Source organism: Rosa rugosa, chromosome 6 (assembly GCF_958449725.1).
Source record: "Rosa rugosa chromosome 6, drRosRugo1.1, whole genome shotgun sequence".
Lineage (NCBI taxonomy): Eukaryota > Viridiplantae > Streptophyta > Magnoliopsida > Rosales > Rosaceae > Rosa > Rosa rugosa.
Window position 1 is genome coordinate 31,135,717 of NC_084825.1, and position 18,425 is coordinate 31,154,141.

The window sequence follows — 18,425 nt, forward strand, 5'->3', positions numbered from 1 at the left end:
TCTACCATCACTAGTCAAAACCTGTTGGCCGGATTCTAAAACTACTCTACCAGGGTATCCCTTACACACTATCTCAATGTGTTTCCTAAGAGAAGATGTACCATTTTCATATGAATTGCATGCCAAATGAGTCGGACAGTACTTACATTGAGCTCTCTTAGTATGGCCAACCACTTTCTCCACTCCATCGATAGTCTCAATTAAAGGATGATCCTCCTTCGTGAAGTGATCCCATACGTCCGACCTCTGCTTGCCTTTCTTCTTCTCTCCTCTTTTCCTCTTGGCAACAGAGCTGCGAGCAGACGGAGCAGTAGAAGCTTTCCTTGCTTTCTTAGATTTTGGATCAGCTGCTACTTGTTCTGCCGCGGGGTTGTTGCTTGCAACTACAATGTCATTGCAAGCGGACGGTTCATCACTGGAATCGGATCGGTTAGAGGAGCTAGCAGATGTTTCGGACATGGAAGTAGATCTCAACGGCAGCAAGCTGCAAGCGTATGTACAACCTCAATACCTTCTGGCCTGAAATGAAGACACCAAGCAATTTTGTTAAGCAATATTTCCTGGCCTCAAAACAGATGCAAAACAGATGCAATATATTTTTTTCATTAACAGTTAACAAACAACAAAACTGAGCAAAACAGATGCAATATATTTTTTTCATTAACAGTTAACAAACAACAAAACTGAGCAAAACAGATGCAATATATTTTGAATTAATAAAAACAATTTCTTAAGTACAACCAAACCAAAATTTAGATCAATTTTGAAATCATAAAAAACAATGGATGAGCTTAGCTACCTACAATGATGGTGGCTTGAGTTGAGCTCTAAGATCCCGTTTTGCAAATGTAACTATGAATGCAGCTTCCTTTTTCTTTGCTTTCTCCAACTGGTGGGAAAAAAAAATTAAAAATTAAAAATTAAAAATTAAAAATTAAAAATTAAAAATTAAAAATTAAAAATTAAAAATTAAAAATTAAAAATTAAAAGATGAACAAAAGCTGGAGATTACTGATGACTAATAAAGGAACGATGAACACAAACCTGTTCTTTCAGTGACTCCTCGGAGTTTTTCAGGGTCTGAAGATACATGTTGAATATCAAAAGGTAAGTTGATTCTCATAGAATAACAAGTATAATGTAAATTACATAATATAATGGTATGCAAAGAAGGAAAACACTGATGATATTGTGAAACTAACCAGGAGAAGTCCCCGGATTTATAAAGGGTTCATTCTGAAATGCAGAATGCCACTTCTGAACCTCAGATTTTGCAGCATCATATTCCATCTGTAACCAAGAAGATCATAATTTAATATATGAGAGAAGAATTAGAATGTAGGTACAACCATATAACACATATAATGGTGGTGCATGCATCAAGAGGTGCCATGAATCAAGCATGTGACTAGAAGGAATTACATTTGACATGATTTTTAAATTACACACTAGTAAGCATTAGATTTTCCAACTAGATGGAATTTGATGTCACATGAGTGATATATCACTAACTGTAGAAGGATAATGAAGAGATAGAAACGAGGGAAAATGAAATATGATACATACTTGGCACTTTGCAAGATCATCCTTAGATAGTAATGAAGACTGCAAAACAAATTCATTGTCATAATCAATTTAGGCCCTCCTGAATATTCAATGCAAAACCAACTGCCCAAGGTATAGAAGTTTGATCAGTAAACTATAAACCATTCTAGATTTCAGAGTACCTCTGACGCAGAGACAAAATCATTCCTGTTGCAACACCGGGAGCAATTTCTTCGACTTTTGCTTTAACCTACATTGTAAATAAATCACTATCTTTCTCTAAGGGACTAAACAATAACCGAATGATAAGCAATGCATATATCAGATGTAACTTGTTAAAGTTCCCTTCCTATATATCCTATTAAAAACTATTCAAATTTCCAAATGAATGCCATGAATGAATATAAAGAATTAAAGATACCTGCTTTGAGCCAAAGAAATCATCTTCGTCCTCAATCTCCCCAAAGCTTCTCTTGTTACCTTAATTTCCACACATCAAAACGAGAACACAGAAATCAATAGCCAAATTCAATCACACATTAAGAGCCAGCGTTTGGTCACAGCGAAATTAAAAAAAGGCAAGAGTTGCCAAGTAATTGCCTAATCAAATCGAATAAATGGGTTGCCAAATTAACCACATAGGATTCCAAATTCAACCAAGCAAACAAAACCTAGTAAGCAAAAACCATCAAAAATTGAAACTTTGAAACAAACAAGAACAAAGTTTGAATTTTTATACCACAAATCTTGATGGGTGCTCTAACAAATTGGGTTGTTGCAAGAAGATATCTTTAGAGGCAGAGCAGAGTTGTTGGATCTCGGACTCCAATAGCTGCACGCCTGCACCTGCTTTCCGGGTCGGCCTCGGACTTCAAGAAGACGGCTGAAAGATCAAAGACTGAAACTTGAAGAGAGAAGAAGAAGAAGAAGATGAAGGAGAAGGATAAGAGAGGGAGTGAAAGAAAAGCATGAGACTGGGGTCCAGACTTACATTGATGGAGGTCGAAGACGGGGATGCATCAACCAAATCGCAGATGGCTAACAGCCCAACACAAATCGAAGACGCGATGGTCTTGCTCGTCAGGGCTGCATCCGATCTTTGAGGGCGATCGTCTTGGTCGTCTGGGTTTTGAATCTTTTGATCGTCTTGGTCGTCTGGGTTAGAGAATGGAGAGTTGGGGTTTTGAGAGGCAGTGAGCGATAGAGAGAACTAGAGAAATTTTAGGGTTTTGAACTTTTGATCGAATGGATAGATCGGAATCATCGGCGCCTGATCAAATGAGAATGGGTTTATTTTAGAGAAATAAGCTCGGCCCTTATATCCACTTATACACTGACATATGTATTTCGGTTCCAAGGGTGTTTTAAAAACAAGAACCGGAACCGAACCGATAATACTTCATTAGGAACCGAACCGAGCAAAATGTAAATATATATACCCTAAAACCGAACCGAACCGGGTTTTTCGGTACGGTTCGGTGCGGTTCCTTCGGTTTTTCGGTTTTTCGGGTTTTTCGGTACGGTTCGAGAGCACTGACGCAGACATATTTCTAAAGTATAGCCAAAATGACTATTCAGTTAGTTTGTCTAAAGATGCTCTTAGTTAATATCCATATGGTGAAGCAATAAATTTGATAAAATAAGATTTTTCGTGGACTTTTCTGAACAAAATTTATGAGGATGTCCCTAGAAATGGAGTAATGGGGTAAGTGGGAAAAAAATCCCTAGAAATGGGGTAAATGGACAAAAACCCTAAATTTTTTTAAATTTCACTGAAAAAAGGAATCACACCCATTCACTCATAGAATTAGGAAAAAGAAAGAAAGAAAGAAAAAAAAAAAACTCATAGAATTAAAAATACCTAAGAAGACAGTCAAACCAAAAGGAGTCCAAAATCTTTTCCCAATCCAAATCAGATTCAACCGCCACCTACCACAGCGGTGCCCTGTCCTCACTAGACCAGTAGCGTTCCCCATCCGTCACGTGCTCTTATAACACTCTCGTCACGTGCGCGCCTGGAACTCGATAAAAAACATGCAAACTTTCGCGGCTGGGTGATGACGCGGTGCTCCAAGGTTTATATGTACTCTGCTGCTGCTGCTGTAAAAAAAAGATCCAAGCTTTCTCTCCAACTCTGATTCTCTCTCTCTCTCTCAAATTACTAGGGTTTAACAGGTACGTAGTCTTCTTATATTTTTCTTGTTATTAATTTTGTTAATCTGTTTAGTGTTCTCCAAATTCAACGATTTAAGAGAAAAAAAGTCAATGTAAGATTTTGAAGATCTTGCTGACCAGGTAAAGTTCTAGTCTTTCTGATTTGGGTTTGTTCTGTGTGTGTGAATTTAGGTTTCGGATTATTGAATGGTGGTGGATGTTGGAATTTGGATTGTTTGAGTGACAGGACCCGCCCTGAATTTCACCCTGAAATCCGAGGTGGCCCTGCGGGGCCCACCTTAGAGATAACTCTACCGAGAACTGGTCGAGTCACCCCTAAAGTGGACTACCCAAAATAGTAACCCACAATAGATCAGAGCCAAACAAAGAAGTGCGGAAACTATTCGTCAACTATGCCTCGATCCATGTACGCCCGACCTCAACTAATAGCGCCTGCAAACTGGGCATTAGAAACCGAAAGGCCCAGGGGAAAGTAGACGAAAAACGTTATCGTGAGTGGACAAAAATAAACAATTTAAAATAAAAATGATTTCATACTTTCCCACATTTATTTCATTAAAAACCTCGATGCATGCACAAATGGTAAAACACATTTAGCTTTAAATCCAAGGATTTCAAAACGATAAACCGACTAGCCTCGCTAGTCAAAACATTCGAAAATAATATATCGTAAAACTGAAATCTCGTTTCTCAAGAAGATAAGACCAGCCCCGCTGGCTACAGTGAAAATCGGACTAGCCCCGCTAGTCAAGCAACGATAAAATATGGGGGAGAAGTTTCACCATACGAAAGAAGGGAGCCTCCCAGGCTCGGGTCGGAGTGTCCCACACTCTGGAGCATCCCATGTTCTGCTCTTACTCACCCACAAACACATAGTAAGCAAGGAGGAGTACTAATAGGCTAGCTAGCAATAAATATGACGACCCAGGTATGGCGGGTAAAAACCATTAAAATCCAGTAAATCTATAAGGCTTCCCCATGTCCCACGAATAAAGAAAATACGGGTACGATTCCCAACCGTACCCGGAAATTCTCGTAAAAGTCGTATAAAGCAACAGCGTGTCCCACACGCTAAAAGAATAACTAGATCAATTATAAATCGCAGTTCCGAAACAAAACCGAATCCAGAATCATCAATGAGGCATTCCCAATGCCAAAACCGTAAATCGATAAATAAACAAGAAATATAATTCCATCGAAATCTCATTTCGAAAAATATTCCAGAAATCTCAATATCGACGAATAAAATATATTAATAAATTCCGGAAATCACCTCGGAAAAATAATTCGTCGAAAATCACTTAAATCACAAGTTCAAATCCGAGCGAATAAAACTCACGTTCCAAAAATCATGATGGAAAATCCAAGCAATATTCCAAAACCGAAATCATATCCGAAACTAAAATAATATGATAATTAATAAAACATTAATTCGAAAAATAAATGCATGCATCAATATTCAAAAACAAACGTCCACTCACAGTACTAGTTGGCGACCACGCAAACGAGTCCCTTCATCTAGCCGTAGCTCGCAACATTGCCCTGTACACAATTATATTTCCGTAAACGGCAATCCGATAAAATAAATACGAACCTAAACGAAACCCGAAAATCTCTATCTCCAATACTTCTCAAATTCCACCCAAATCTCTTCCACAACACCAATTCCTCAATCTATATATTCCACAATGAAAACGAGGGAAATCCGACGGTCGGATTTCCCACAATTCCATCACAAAACTTCAAACTTCGGAAATTCACAAACAATTCCAAACTCGTCCAAAATTCACCAAACTTCACATACAAGCACTACAACATATATACAATTTAATGGGCTAAAAACTGAAATTAAAACACTGCCCTATATGCCTCCACGCGCCACCAACAGTGGCAGCGCGTGGGCCCCACGCGCCGGCGGCCACCACCTCCGATGGCCACCAAATTTTGGCAGCACCACCTACACAACAAACCCAACCTCTTTCTCAACTACAACAAGTTCCAATTTTACCTTGAAGGGCTCCAATTTGGCCGGTGAAAAATTTCCAGAAAACTCCAAGAACCCTAGAAATTGCAAATCGTTAATTCGACCTCTACACTGCAAATTGAAATGAAAGACCTTAGGGGAAATGATCTATGTCAAAAACCGAACCTTCGACGCCAATTTGGTGGCCGGAGACGGCCGGAATCGCCGGAAATCGACTGAAATCCCGATCTGCTACAGTAACCTTCATAGCTCCAAATCGAGCTCTTCCGACCAAATCGCTGCAAAACATCACCACAGACGTGACAAGGGTGAAGAGGCGAGCCAGCTGATGCCCGGATTCCATCGTGGGGTGGCCGGAGGAGGAAGAAATCGGAGGAGGAAGAATCGGGCCGAAGAGGAAGAAAAGGTCGGGGGAGAAGAGAGAGAAAAGGCCGGTAGGTTTCCAAAAATGGAAACTTACCACAGTAACTTAGCTATTTATAGAAACTTACCACATGAACAGTAACTTTAGTATTTCGCTTATAACTTTCGCATACGAGCTCCGATTTTTACGAACCACATATCCACGCACTCGGTTTAACGTCCTCTACAACTTTCATGAAGAAACTTTTCTCAAATTCTGACCCGAACAAAAAGTCGACTTTTAGGGCCACTAAAAGTACCGAAACGACAAAAAAAGTGAAAGTAGTTGTCGTTTACCGTCCAAATGACTAGTAATCGGGTGAATTTGGGTTCGGGACGTAACATTGAGTGTTTGTGGGGAGTAACTGAAATTTTGTGGGCGGAATCGAATTGGGGATTGGGGGTTTGATTGAGGAGTGGGGTTGATTTTGGAGGGTGTTAGATGGCAAGTTCTGCGTTTGAGTTGGAGGATCAGACGGATGAGGATTTCTTTGACAAATTGATCGATGATGATGACATTGATTTTTCTGGGTATGCAAATAGTTCTGTAGGAAAAGTTGAACTTGATGTGGTTAAAGATATTTCGAAATTGAGTATTTCGGATGTAGGCGCCGGTGGGAAAACTAGTTCTCAGGTTAATGGTGAGTTGGGTCAGAAAGACGGGGTTGTGTTGGAGCCGTCGGATCTGCAGAAGGAGTCTTTGACTGGTGGAGAGAGTGAGTCTGGTGCATTGGCGGCCAAAGGGAAGGAAGGTGTGGTGGATGATGCAGTGAGTACGAGTGTTGTATCAGTTGATGATGGATTGGGTCGCGGCAATGGGGTTAATGGTCAATTGGGGCACGGCGATGGGGTTGTGTTAGCTTCGTTGGATCGACACCAGGATCCTATGGTCGGTGAAGCGAGCAAGTCATCAGTACCGGAAAATAGAGATGAGGCAGTGGAGGATAAAGCTAGTAATGAGGGTGGTGAATTGGAGGGTAAAGGGGAGGACAGTTCTGTAGATAATACAGTCGGAAAGAGTGTGGTGTCAGAGGGAACAGGTGTTAAAGTAGTTCAATGGAGTTCGTTTAACTCAGATCCTTCTGGTGGTAGTGGATTTGGGTCATACTCAAATTTTTTTAGTGAAGTTGGAGATAACTCGGAAGACCCATTTGCGAATTTGGGTAACACAGACCAATCTGGGGTCAAATCTATTGTGTCTAATGGTGTTCTGGAAAGCTCAGTTTCTGCTTTCGGTAATTCTAGCTATGTGCAGCATCAAGAAGACCCATTTGCAAATTTGGGTAATACAGTCCAATTTGGGGCTGAATCCGTTGTGACTAATGGTGTTCTGGAAAATGCTGCTTCTGGTTTTGATACTTTTAGCTATGGGCAGCAACAAGAAGACCCATTTGCAGATTTGGGTAATGCAGACCAATTTGGGGCCGAATCTGCTGTGAGTAATGTTGTTCTGGAAAACTCGGGTTCTGGTTTGGGTGCTTCTATCTATGGGAAGCATCAACAAGATCCATTTGCGAATTTGGGTAATACAGACCAGTCTGGGGCTGAATCTAATGTGAGTAATGGTGTTCTGGAGAACTCAGTTTCTGGTTGGGGTACTTCTAGCTATGGGCAGCATCAAGAATTAAATAATAATCAGAATTGGGAAAATCTTTATCCCGGATGGAGGTACGATGCAAATACTAAGCAGTGGTATCCATTGGAGGGTTATGGTGTGAATTCAAATACAAATGAAGAGGTGAACAATAATGCAAATGCTCAGGAGAACAGTCTGCAGATACTGAAGTTTTTTTCAGCCCAGAAAGCCGATGCTCCTTATTTGCAGTGCAGGCTGTTACTCAAAGCGTGGTTGAGGCATCTGAAACTAGCGCAGTTTCTAACTGGAACCAGCATTCTTATGGGAACACAGAATACCCTGCACATATGGTTTTTGATCCCCAGTACCCCGGTTGGTAGTTGGTACTATGACACAAAAATCCAAGAATGGAGGCAGTTGGAACCTCCTGTAGCTACAATCCACTATGATCAGCAAAATACTAGTACGTGGCATGCTGAGAATGTTGCCCAGTGTGAAAATATTGGTTTTACTGAGAAACAGGAATGGAGACAGTTGCAGCCTTTCACTCCATCTTTTGATCAGTCAACAAGAAGTATGGTTCATGATCAGCAATATTATAACAATACAAATGTTGACAACCATGTATTCATGTATTGTCCAGATTCAAGCAGATGAGACGGCTACTTTTAAGGGGTGAAAAAATTGTTGTTATTGTTACTTTCTTACCCTTATAGAGTCTTCAATCTTGATGCTTTAGATTCGATGTACATACACGAAAGGATTGTTAAGTTTCATTATCTAATATACCATATATATTTACCTCATCTGTAAATGACTCATGCAATCTTGATGCTTTAGACTCGATGTACATACACGAAAGGATTGTTTAGTTTCATTATCTAATATACCATATATATTTACTTCATCTGTAAATGACTCATGCGTACTACCAAATTAATCAAGTGATTAACAGTTGGGTGCGGCTATTGTCACCCTACCATTTTCTTAGTTCACCCTACAAACATTCGAATTATTGAAAAACTATATTACCCAAGTGCAAAATGACTACGAAGTATACTAATTTTCTAAAATCCAAATATGTAAGAAAAAATAAATATATAAGTAATTAATTAAATAGAAAGACTACTTAATTTCTCATTGGATAACATTAATCTTTATCTTCTCAACTCAAATTTGAATTTATTACTATTTTTTTGTCTTTTTGTTGCCTCCTCATTGTTAATTCATTATTCAATACACAAAATCATTACCTTTGACTTCATCAAAATCTTTGCAATATATATTTTTTGTGAACACCGAAAGTAAAAATTTAAAACACGAAGAAAAAAAAAATCCATCTCTTCTTCATTGATCATAGTTGTAAATTTACTAATCTTTTTACATAGATTGAAATAGAGAACATTGAAATTCCTGATAAAAAAAAAGAACATTGAAAAAAGAAAGAAAAAGATATAAAAATAGGAGTAAATCAGATTATGATTTTATTAGGAAACTTTAATAAATTTTAATTTTTTTATGAGTATAAATTAAATAATAGATTTTCGTTAAAAATATTTATTTTCTAATTGGATATGTCATATAAGGATATTCTTGGAAAGAGAAATGGGTTAAATAAGTAAATTTAATAATTGAAATTAAAAGGTAGGGTGTAATGAGCAAGTAAGGTGAACAAAGAAAATGGTAGGGTGACAATAGCCGCACCCTTAACAGTTATGTCACTCATGTTTGTACATAGTTTATAGTAAAATATCGCATGGTACATAGAATTAAGATCAATCCCGTAAAGTTAAGCTTAGATTGAAATAGTTTTAACTTATTATTAAGCAACTGGTAAAGTTTCAAAAACAACTTAATAAAAAAATTCATCTAGGGTTTGTGAGAGTTCTGATATATAAGCTATATACTATGGAAAAATCTCTATCAATATCGTCCTTTGCTAAAAGTCTACAATACCAAGCACGAGAAATGAATGACAGTCGGTGCTTCGAGAAATATCTACCATGATTGATGATTCCATGTTACCAAAAGTCGAGCAACCAACATATGAGAGGTAGCGACATGTCGTTTTCGCTATGTACTGTTCGAGAAATGGCTCAGTGACATCCCCAGTTCCGGTACGGTTCGAAATTTCAATACTAACTACAGTTTCTGTGGAGTTTTTTATACAAGTTTGGAACTTGTTACAAGATTTTGGAGTTTATAGGGGATGAGGAAGATACCCGGAAATTTAGAAAGCTGTTGTTGTTCTCTGGAAATGATTATCTGGGCTTAAGTTCACATCCCACCATTGGAAATGCTGCTGCTAAGGTTGTATCTTTGACGGTAGATTTGTTGTGGCTTTTATGTACTATGTTTTGGAACACAGTTATAAGAATTATATTGAACCGGGCGGCTCAAGAACATGGAATGGGCCCAAGGGGCTCTGCTTTGATCTGTGGATATACCGATTACCATAGGCGACTAGAAGAAGAAAGAGGTATCAGCTGCTCTGTTTGGATGTTATAGCTTTATTTTCTTCACTGCTTTGCTTATATAAGAGCCAAGTACTAAAATGCTGATTTGTTTAGTATGCACAAAATGCTAACGCGGTGAATAGTTTTCGGTTCTAGACGAAGACTAGAGTTCAAATTCATTGACTAGGTTTCCAATGGGTTACTTGACTGAGTGTGACTTCTAAGTTTGATTCTATTGTTTTGCATTTTGTTCGTAATCTATTCTATTACTTTTAGGTATTTTACTTTGAAACTGATGCAATCTTGTTTAAAATTTATCCACTAGGATTGCCTTTGTCCTACAGGGTTTGCAGCCAATATGGCCTTGATGGTAGTGTTGGGAAATGTTGGCTCTCTCTTGGCTGCTGGAAAAACACCTTTAACTAATGAAAAGATTGCCATTTTTTCTGATGAACTGAACCATGCTTCGATAATTGATGGGATTCGTCTTGCTGAACGACAAAAATCTGTAGAGATATTCATCTATAGACATTGTGACATGATTCACCTTAAGGCATTGTTGTAGGTCTTGAACTTTTGTTTCTCTTCTTGGATCCATACTTTATTGTGTCCATAGCTTAGAAATTCATTTGTGATTTGACAGATCCAGTTGCACATTGCAGAATAAAGTTGTTGTGACTGATAGGTAACTGATCCTATGTTAAAGCCGCTCTCTTTACCATCATTTCAGTTGGGATCATTTCAGTCCAATAATATCGCTTGTCGTAGGGAGCGAAGAGAAGGCTTTGAAAGCGAGCCGGTTTTGTTTCTCCCTCTCTCTCTCTCTCTCTCTCTCTCTCTCTCTCTCTGCACACACATACAGCTGTTTGTACGCAGCTTATTTTACACCTACATCCCACTAGACCAACTTTATTTATCATCATTGGACAGGAGTTCGTTGAAATCGGGTTTCCATGTGACAACGGTGCCGCCCAACTCATGCAGGTTCGTAGCAAGTCTTTGTTGGCTTCTCCTTTTTGCTATTGTTACATACAAGCTTGGATTCAACAAGCTGCATTTTGTTCTTCGTGTAATGATGCTTTGCTCGCTACCTGATTCACAATCCTTGTCTAAGTCAGAAAAAGTTGTACCCCTTGACTAAATTGAAAATGTATCTGAGTCTAGTCCAGATTGTAGATTGTATTCAGGCAATTGTACCGATTTAACTCTACCATATTCTGTAGAAAGGTTAATAGTGTGAATACACTGCCAAAATCAATGGGACTAGTATATTGCTATGACCAGATATCAAATGTTGAATAATTACTAATTAAACTTGGGCATAAAAGTATGCTTAGACAAATGTGGGTCTGTACTATCCACTCCATAATGGTTGGGTTGAAATGTGTTGTTTCTGTGTTCAGCACTTACACATCTTTATTCATCTCCCCCAGGCTACGAGTGACTTTGAGTGCAACACACACAAGGACTGATATTGAGAGGTTCACAACTGCACTCTCCAATTGTGTAAATTTCCAAGAAATCGGCATCCATGGCTCCAATGGATGTGCAAGGCTTTAGGTTTTGATTCTTGCTCGATTAGTTCGTAACTCTAATAAAGAGATGCACATTTTAGTTCTGTATATCAGCAGTGGCCTAAGCTTTCATGGAAGGTTGGATAAATGTTTGATAATAACCATCTTTGATGTATGAGCAGAGCAGTTTATAAATTATGTCAAATAATTTGTCATGTAAACTCCGCAAGAATTTTCGCACTCCCCTTATCTTATGTTTCTTCGCACAGTGTGTTTTCTAATATTACTACTTCTAATCATCTACTTCAACTTCTCAAGCAACCCCTGCATTTTGTCTCCCGCTTCAGCTTGACAACTAGCACAACCTGAAAAGTTCCAAAGGGCAAAGAGAAAGGATTGATTTCAAGAGAAAGGCTCTGAGTGCGGAGATGGGTTTGTGGCTTGGATACCATTGAACTGCAGGCCCAAAAAAGGATACCATTGAACGAACATTAGTTTTGGCCAAACAGAACCGAGGATTTCAGCTAGGTTTCAATTTGGAAATGGAAACACAAAAAAAAAAAAAAAAAAAAAAAAAAAAAAAATAGAGACAGGAATTTTAGAGAGAGACTGTTCAGTTATGGAGTGGCCATAGCTCCAACGAGCACTCTATAAGAACCCATACAACCAAAAATGCAGCCACTTATCTACCGACAAAACGATGCATGCAATTTGAAAGCATATGTAGAGCTTAAAATGTGCACATAATTTGGGGTTCACATCCAAAACCAATTGGCAATGGATAGAGTGGCTCAAACCCTTATAAACTCATAGGCAATGTCCCATTTTTCCCATGTGGGATGTATATATTCTCAACACGCCCCCGCATGTGTGGCGAATTTTTAAGCCATACACGTGGACAACTTTTGGGTGACGTGGAGCCCGTGTGGCCGTTAGGCATGCATACGTGGGTAACCCGCTCTAATACCATGATAAAGTAATCTGGGGTTCACATCCAAAACCAATTGGCAATGAATGGAGTGGCCCAAACCCTTATAAACCCACTAGCAAGGTCCCGTTTTTCCCATGTGGGATGTATATATTCTCAACACGCCCCCGCACGTGTGGCGAATTTTCAAGCCAAACACGTGGACAACTTTTGAGTGACGTGGAGTCCGTGTGGCCTTTAGGCATGCACACGTGGGTAACCCGCTCTGATACCATGATAAAGTAATCTTAGGTTCACATCCAAAACCAATTGGCAATGGATGGAGTGGCCTAAACCCTTATAAACCCATAGGCAAGGTGTTGAGAATATATACATCCCACATGGAAAAAATGGGACATTGCCTATGAGTTTATAATGGTTTGGGCCACTCCATCCATTGCCAATTGGTTTTGGATGTGAACCCCAGATTACTTTATCATGGTATCAGAGCGGGTTACCCACGTGTGCATGCCTAACGGGCTCACGGGTTCCACGTCGCCCAAAAAGTTGTCCACGTGTTTGGCTTGAAAATTCGCTACACGTGCGGGGGCGTGTTGAGAATATATACATCCCACATGGGAAAAACGGGACCTTGCTAGTGGGTTTATAAGGGTTTGGGCCACTCCATCCATTGCCAATTGGTTTTGGATGTGAACCCCAGATTACTTTATCAATAAGTGCAAACTGTACGGCAAACAAGACACAGATGGCTGAAATGAAAGGATATTGAATCCTGTCCCAATTCATCACAATGGGGAGGATACCAAATACAGATGGATACTCTAAGACAAGTTGATAATGCAGACGATAATGTAAAACAGACAGCAAAACATTGAATCAGCAAAAGAATAATTAAAGTTTCTTGTTGGACTAGAGTCTATATATCGTTTCTACTGAATGAATGATAGCAAGAGTGCAGTAAATGTAACCACTAATTCTTATATGTGGCGTCCAAAAGTAAGTGAACTTGCGTGTTTCAATTGTTACCGAATATAATATGTCCAAAAGTAATGAACTTTGCAGACAATATAGAACATGATATAACAAATTACATATAAGTTATTGATAAAAGATGACTTAATAAATACATCCTTTAAAGATTGAATTAAACATATAAGGACTAAATCTTACAAATAAGGACAATCTGCTCATGTGGTCATGAGTTAATTTACTTTTTTTTATCCTTAAAGTTGATTTCTAATCCCTTTATGTTACGTTTTTTTTTTCGGAGAATAATCCCTTTTTTTTTTTCCTGAGAATATCAACATTTTTTCCAGAGAATAACTCCTTTATGTTACTTCTCAAAAGCAAAAAAAAAAAAAAAAAAATATCTTTCTTTTACACGTTGCTAAGAGAGAATCTCAGAGCTCTTCATCAAACTTCTTTTTCTTCTTTATTGCTAAACGTGTCATTGGTTCAATATATAGCAGCTTCATTTGCAGTATTAGAAGTAGTAGCAGTAACAGTAGTAGTAGCAGGAGCAGGAGCAGGAGCTCTTTGTCAAACTTCTTTTTTCTTCTTTAGTGCTGAACGTGTCCTTGGTTCAGTACTAGCTTCATTTGCAGTAGCAGTAGCAGTAGCAGGAGCAGGAGCAGTAGCAGGAAGCAGGAGCAATTAGATATGTCAATCCATGAATGAAATTGAAGCCTCCGGTTGGATATCGGGTTATGAGCAGGATGATCAAGTAATAGTTTCTGCATCCAAACAGTGAAACCCTATTTGGACAAAAAAATTGAAACATTTCTGAGTTTATGAGCCTCATCCTTGCGCCACGCCATTCTAATCTTCTGTTTATCAAATATCGATCTCCTATATATATTCACAACAGTGTATCATGCAACCCTTGTATTCTCTGCTTATGTTACATTCTCTCAGCAACGTAATTCCGTATTTGTAACATCCAAATCATGCAAAGCAATCCTTAACTTCTATTCCGAAACAAAATTCTGCTTGACCAAAGGTATCCTTCTTCTAAGCTCCAAACCTATCTCCTATGGCTAAAGCTTACACTATATCTACTCCACCACAACCAGAAACCAAATTCAACAAAATCAATACATTACCAAACAAAACCAATTTCCCACATACATACAACCCCAAATTAACTATAAGCTACAATGTAACTATCAAGGATTCAAAAAAGATTTAAACTTTATAAACCAATTGAAGCAAAGTAACATACTTGGTGACTATAAACTTATGAAACTGCCAACTCCAAATTATAAACTTATGAAACTGCCAAACTCAGATAGCAAACAATAACCCATCGATGAACAGTTGCAATGTAAAAGAATGCACCGTAGGATAGAAGCCACATCAAAAATTACAAATAACTGTACAGGGAAGCACAACAATTTGATAAATGACCAGCCAAACATCTACTTATCCATTCGCCAGTTAATTTCATGGAAAATCTGGCCATCTCTTCATTTCTATCCATATGCTTATTGTTCATACTAATTTTGACAACTCTACCTATCCGCCTATTGTTTATACTAACTATGAGGACTGGTCATCTATAGTTTAACCAATTTCAGGACTAGCAGCACCAAAGCATACATACAGAGGAACCGTGATGTCAATAACAATATCTTGTATACCTCCATAAGATTACCTCCCATGACTTAATAGAGCTTCTAACCTCCAAAATAGAAAAAAAAAAATAGAAAAAAAAAAAAAAGGAAACCCTAAATCCTAAATCCACACTTAATTAGAATCAAATTTCGAAGAGGTGTTTGGTATGCAATATGAACTCTCTTGCTCTAAGATTTGCTTCGGCGAGCCTAGCTTATCTAGAATAAAATCGAGGACGCGAAGTAGAAGCGGCTATACAGATCCAACAGTAAAGGAACACAAAACAAAACAGTAGAAACAATCCAATTGGTTGTAACGAGTGAAAGAAGGGAAATAGGATTGTGAAGATGGAGCAGCTTTTGTTACCGCGTAATCGGCGTCGTCGGAGAGGTCGTGGAGCTCCAGTTCCTGCATCGCTGTTCCGATTTGCATACGCGTAGAGAGAGAGAGAGAGAGAGAGAGATTTGGATATTGGATATCGGGTCAGTAGACCTGTAAATGGACCGGATTTGGATCAGATCGACCTAAATCCAAATCCGTTTACTTAAAAAAAAATTCGATCCAAACCCGCTCCGTTAACCCGGCGGATCATTGATAGCTCGATCCAAATCCGTATCTGCCGGATTAACGGATACCCGATCCGCTAATCCGACCCGTTTATAATTTCAAATATTTTAAAATTTTAAATAGTAATATTAAATTTATATCATGATACCTCATAAGATATTAATAAAATATTAAAACAACATGAAAAGTATTACCAAAACTAGAATTACATTATCAAAATTCTTAATGCTTCTTGGAATCTTCAGTGATAGACTGTCCCTTAGATTTCTGCAAAAAAATTGTATTTAGAAATTCTTCATATTTTATATTTTATATTTTTAAAAAATAATAATATATTAATAAAAAAAATAATATTTTATTATTACAAAAACGGGCCGGATCATTAACAGATCGGATCGACCTAAATCCGTATTTGATCCGTTAAATAAACGGGTTAACAGATTCGGATCATTAACGGATCAATGGATCAAAATTTTCGATCCAAACCCGTCTAATAGCCACGGATCTTGAGCGGGTCCAGATCAAAATCCAGTCCATTTACAGGTCTACGGGTCAGTGGCAATGCCCGTAAATTGTGATGAAACTCGAGCATTTTAGTCATTTTTCATTAAAATTGGGAGTCAGACTTGCATCATTTGACTTTTGGACCTGGGCTCATGTCCTTATTTGTATAAATCTTTTTAAAAGTAGGTTTTCTGTGTTTATATCTTTCGTCATGTGCTACTATGTAATTTTCTAAACATAATACACAGGAACCTCACAGTTTTTCCCTGATTTCATTATTCTGAAGAGCCACCCCAAACGCCCAGTTTACACAAATCTATCACCTTATCCGGAATGACTTGGCCATACCTACGAACATTATCAGTGATACAAATTACTAAAAAGAAAAATCATATACTAAATCAATGTTATCAACTTCGATTCGTGATGCAAACATTACTACGTACTGACCAATGAATCAGTGATGATGCCATCGGGACCTAGGGTATGAACAATTATGGATCAGAGCAAAAAAGTGCACTTGCACCAACAGAAATGAATGGCTAGATGGACCTTTTGGTTATCAAAAAAAGGTTGACGACAAATATCAAAGGTTGAGATCACTTAATATGAATTGGGTCACTTGCACTGCCGATGCATAAAAGAATTTTTCACAATTATGTTGCTCCATATCAGCTCGCCCCTAGTGTGAGAGCAAGGACTAACAATCAATGCTCTCATCTCAGCAATTTTTTACTCAGATAAACTGAAAACAACAATATGACGTTTTCATTTTTTCCTTCTTCTAATTTAGAAAATAGCGAGAATTTTTTTTTTTCAAAAAATACAATCTCATTTTCTCGTTTTTGTTTTTCAAAAATTGTTTTTAGAACATTATTTTTTTTAAACATCGCCAAACAGGCCTTATAAGATACTAGAAGTGTAGAATGTAAAATAGAGAGCGTGAAGTTTACTCCCCTTTTTATTTTGCTTAATTGCAACATGTCAATCGAATTCAGGTAATGTACTCTAAACATTTTTTTTTTTAAATAAAGCGCTGGTGCGGCTTCCCTCAAGCCTTGATTAATGAAACTAGGCCTCACCATTTGGCCCACTGATCAAGTAGGCCGATGGGAGGCCCGCGGGCTCAAAGTCTAGCCCTGCCCGCAATAGGCCCGGCTCGGTGGGTAGAGAGCCGGGCTTGGTTTAGGAGTTTGAAACCCGGCCCAGCCTGCCAAAAGCCCCTTAAAAGTCCTCTAGGCCTGGCCTGAAAAAGGCCGTAGATTAATTTAATTAGCTTAATTTTATTTACTTTACACTTTCATAAATTGTTAAAAATAGCTCGAGTGTCCAAATAATCAAAGAAAAATTTCACGGACTCGTCATGTATTGCGTGGTATTATTGTATCCAAAGCCTCGTATCCGCGGTCATCATGCCATCAGTCAACCAAGAAGACATACAAGTGACGACGGTTGACCAATGCAATCAATTCAAAAATATGGTGAAATTGGTTAAATTTTTTATCACACTCGTAATTTATTGTAATAATATCACTACAACAGAAATGCTAATTTGCGAGGAACAAATTTGTCGCTGAAAACTGAGATTTCCTCGCCGTAGTGTTTTCGCGAGGAAAATATTTTTGTCACCAGTTCCTCGCGGTAGGGTGGTCAAGAAAAGTTTCAGCGAGAAAAATAGTATTTCCTCGCCAATCCCTTTTCGCGAAGAATATATTTTTTCTAGCCTTTATTCTTTAGCTACAATTTTTTTCCTCGCCTAAACTCATATTTTTTTCTCACTAAAAATTTTTGAAGGCCAGAAAATAGTCGTTAAATATATTTCCCGATAAAATAAATTTCATCGCTAAAGTATTATTTCCTCGCTAATGATATGTAAATAATTTAGAAATTATGAATAATAAAAAAATTGAAAAAATATTCCTCGCCAAAAGTACTCAATGACGAGGAAATTTACATTTGTCGATATAGGTTATATGGTGTATTCCTCGCCAAAAGTTCTCAATGACGAGGAACTTTACATTTGTCGATATAGGTTATAAGGTTTATAGTGAGGAAATTTACTTTTGTCGTTGTAGGTTGTATTTGCTATAGCAAAGAAATTTACTTTTGTCGTTGTAAGTTGTATAGTCTATAGTGAGGAAATTTATCTTTTGTCGTTGTA

At 38.1% G+C, this 18,425-nt stretch overlaps 1 protein-coding gene and 1 long non-coding RNA gene across 2 annotated transcripts in view; one reads left to right on the forward strand and one right to left on the reverse strand.

The window, feature by feature from the left end:
• Positions 1-3,698: 3,698 nt before the first annotated feature.
• The window catches only part of LOC133715658 (protein transport protein SEC16B homolog), an 86,809-nt gene continuing 72,082 nt past the window's right edge, over positions 3,699-18,425 (forward strand). The window contains exon 1 of the mRNA XM_062142257.1: positions 3,699-3,720. The gene's annotated coding sequence lies outside the window, so the exon portion shown is untranslated. The remainder of the gene's footprint in view (positions 3,721-18,425) is intronic.
• On the reverse strand, positions 3,947-5,946 carry LOC133714612 (uncharacterized). The gene is made up of 4 exons (XR_009848752.1): positions 5,870-5,946; positions 5,729-5,781; positions 5,202-5,262; positions 3,947-4,159 (listed from the first exon to the last, which is right to left on the reverse strand). It is a non-coding gene; the product is annotated as an uncharacterized LOC133714612 (long non-coding RNA).